This window comes from Tenrec ecaudatus, chromosome 14 (assembly GCF_050624435.1).
Source record: "Tenrec ecaudatus isolate mTenEca1 chromosome 14, mTenEca1.hap1, whole genome shotgun sequence".
NCBI lineage: Eukaryota > Metazoa > Chordata > Mammalia > Afrosoricida > Tenrecidae > Tenrec > Tenrec ecaudatus.
The window spans coordinates 64,500,224-64,503,844 of record NC_134543.1 but is presented as its reverse complement, the minus strand read 5'-3'; the positions used below and the strand labels follow the sequence as shown (position 1 = coordinate 64,503,844).

The window sequence follows — 3,621 nt, the reverse complement described above, 5'->3', positions numbered from 1 at the left end:
TTTCTGACAGCAACCGTCCCTCCCACCACCCTCTATTCCCCATTGGGTTCCATACGCCTTTGCAATGACCACACAGAACTCACAGATAATCCTCGTGATTGTGGGACTGCACTAGGAAAACTAACAGGCTACAGCATGTTAAGGATGTAGCTCTTTTCTCTGTAGCCCCTCGGTAGTTATGCGGACATGCATGCCCCTCTGATCTTCCACCTTTCAGTCATGTGGTGCCTTGACCTTTACCTCATTTTATGGGTCAGAAAGACTCCTGGTCTGCCTCACAATTTCGGTGCAGATCCTATGCTTTCTCTGATAGTCTCGCTACAGACAGGGATCTCATGTGCACTTTGTGAGTGGGATTCTCTTTCCTGCTTCTTGAAAGTCTTACTATATACCCAGAGGAAGGTGAAACAGATCAATCCCAATCTAGAGTGCTCTACACGTTATCTCATGCTCAGCCCTGTGGTAATAATTTTTCTTTTAGATGCATTAATATCAGAGTCGTCCCACAGAGTTGGAGATTAAAGATGTCCCAAATGTCCAACTCTTACAAGATACTATTATGCTCCATTCCACCACCAACCCCATTCATCCTTTGCATATATTTCTTCATCACTCTGGGTTCTTAATTTGCTGTAATATCCCACAGAAATGCACAAAACTTTTAGGAAATTTCTCATGGGGTGAAGAATGTGTTCAGTTCAAACCCAAAGATTAGGAGAGGCGAGCCAATGCAGGGTCCAGAGCCCAAAGCCAAAAATGTGCTCAAGTCACAGCAGGTCTTCTTGCTTCTATCCAACTGAGTCAGAAATGGCGAAATGACTTTCCGAGGTGATGTGTGTTAGAACTGTATGGCAATACCGGGCTATATTCTCCAGACAAGGAAACAAAAGATGGTGTCTTCTATCTCACCCTCTACTAACTTAGAGTAAAAGGTCTCACCAAGGAACCAGAGTGCAGCTTGGTTCACATTGGCACTAAGGTGATTATCTTTTTTTTTTAGTGGACAATTTTATTGTTCCTTTAACAGATCATCAACTTGTTCCCCTACCTAACACTGGAGCTTCATCATCTTTCCATGCCAGTAATGAAACGGTAGCATAGCTAACCGAAGTAAGCTGCTTCAAGAGGACTAACACAGCCTACTATAAGCGGCAAAACATATATATACACCTAGAAAGCACAACGGGTTAGCCACTACAAATTTAAATGGAACTTGAACAATGTGGGAAAAGCCAAGGTGTGGTAAAGATGAGCTGAGGTTCTGTGCATCAGTTATGGGTTCCTGATGTTTCATCTCTTGACATGGGAGACAATTTTCGCTAATACCAAGTGGAGATATGAAAGAAAGCACTCAGTTGCCAGCACTGCACAGGAACCAAGGGCTGGCGAACACTAAACACTGCTGAGAGCATCCACCCCAGGAAGGACTTTACCATCCAGGAGCTCCAGACTAGCACCACCCCTAGTGCTCACGTGGCTGACTTTGTCCTCAGTGTTCCATTTGGCACAGCAAGTGGCAGTGTCTCCACCACCTATGATGGTGATGCAGCCCCTGGAAGTGAATTTGACCACCGCTGTATTGCCAAGATGTCTCTTTCTAACAAGCTTACGCTGGACAAGCTGGACGTGAAAGGGAAGCACGTGGTCATGAGGGTGGACTTTAATGTTCCTATGAAGAATAACCAGATAGCAAACAACCAGAGGATCGAGGCTGCCATCCCAAGCATCAAGTTCTGCTTGGACAATGGAGCCAAGTCAGTTGTTCTTATGAGCCACCTGGGCCACCCCGATGGCATCCCCATGCCGGACAAATACTCCTTAGAGCCTGTTGCTGTAGAACTGCGATCTTTGCTGGGCAAGGATGTCCTTTTCTTGAAGGACTGCGTGGGCCCAGAGGTGGAGAAAGCCTGTGCTGACCCAGCGGCTGGGTCTGTCATCCTGCTGGAGAACCTCTACTTCCATGTAGAGGAGGAAGGGAAGGGGAAAGATGCTTCTGGGAACAAGGTGAAAGCCAAGCCAGCCGATGTGGAAGCCTTCCAGGCTTCCCTTTCCAAGCTCGGGGATGTCTATGTGAACGATGCTTTTGGCACTGCTCACCGAGCTCACAGTTCCATGGTGGGAGTGAATCTGCCACAGAAGGCTGGTGGTTTCTTGATGAAGAAGGAGCTGAATTATTTTACCAAGGCTTTGGAGAGCCCAGAAAAACCCTTCCTGGCTATCCTGGGCAGAGCTAAAGTTGCAGATAAGATCCAACTGATCAATAATATGCTGGATAAAGTTAATGAGATGATTATTGGCAGTGGAATGGCTTTTACCTTCCTTAAAGTACTCAATAACATGGAGATTGGCACTTCTCTGTTTGATGAAGAGGGAGCGAAGATTGTCAAGGACCTAATGTCCAAAGCGGAGAAGAATGGTGTGAAGATTACCTTACCTGTTGACTTTGTCACTGCGGACAAGTTTGATGAGAATGCCAAGACTGGCCAAGCCACTGTGGCCTCCAGCATACCTGCTGGATGGATGGGCTTGGACTGTGGCCCTGAGAGCAGCAAGAAGTATGCTGAGGCTGTTGGTCATGCTAAGCAGATTGTGTGGAATGGACCGGTGGGGGTATTTGAATGGGAAGCTTTTGCCCAGTGATTATCTTAAAGATGCTTCCAAGGAAATAAACGGTGTGGCTTGTTTCAGACCATCTACTAAGAACAGACTTTATCCCACCCTTGTCCTGTCTATTAATATAGTAGAGAATACCTTCTAAAATAGAACTACAGGTGTATAGGGTCCAGAATTATATATCATAAATAATTATGTCTAGGACCATAATAATTGATTATAACTCATCACCCAGTCATTTGGTGGGAGTTAAAAACCTATGGAGAGCAGAGCCATACTAAGAAATTCCACTTCTTTGCATGATGTAAACATTATTTTCTATTATTTATTTCATTGGACAACTTTACCAACAAAGAGAAAATCAATAGCATATCCACTCAGGGATATTTTACATATGCTTAATTCTCACCAAACTCAAGAACCAATCTCATTGCCATTGAACATTGCCCCTGTGAGTTTCCAAGACTCTAAATATTTATGGGTATTGAAAGCCCCATCTTTCTCCATCACAGCATCCTTAATATTTATACATTACTTTAATTATTGTACACATCAGTAAATAAATTAAGAGTAAAGGATCTTCCAGCACCTGCTTATGTGTACATCATTAACAAACTCTGGGATAATAACTTAAACATCACTATGCGTCTACAAGAAAAAACATTTTCTTTCTACTAACCACAAGGTTAGAGGTTCAAAACCCCTGGCTGCTCCACAGGAAAAAAGGATAAGGCCTTAAAGAATGACAGTTTCAGAAGCCCACAGGGTCACTTCTACCCTGTCCTGTGTGGTCACTTGACTCAATAGCAGTGAAGTTGGTGAGTTTGAGTGAAGTTTCACAATTATTTTAAAATAATTCAGAGGTCAATGGAATTCTCTAAAAATTGTGTGCTTGTTGGTTAATTTTGGATAAAACCTACCTATCATGCATCTTCATGGAAAATTATTCAACTTGAGCAAATTTTGAAAGTTTTATCAATAGTAATGTTTTTAAGTTATTGCTGTTTT

General features: G+C 43.3%; 1 pseudogene; it reads left to right on the top strand.

Annotated features, from left to right (window-relative positions):
• Nucleotides 1-1,587: 1,587 nt before the first annotated feature.
• LOC142426594 (phosphoglycerate kinase 1 pseudogene) lies at nucleotides 1,588-2,640 on the top strand (annotated as a pseudogene).
• The last annotated feature ends 981 nt before the right edge of the window (nucleotides 2,641-3,621 follow it).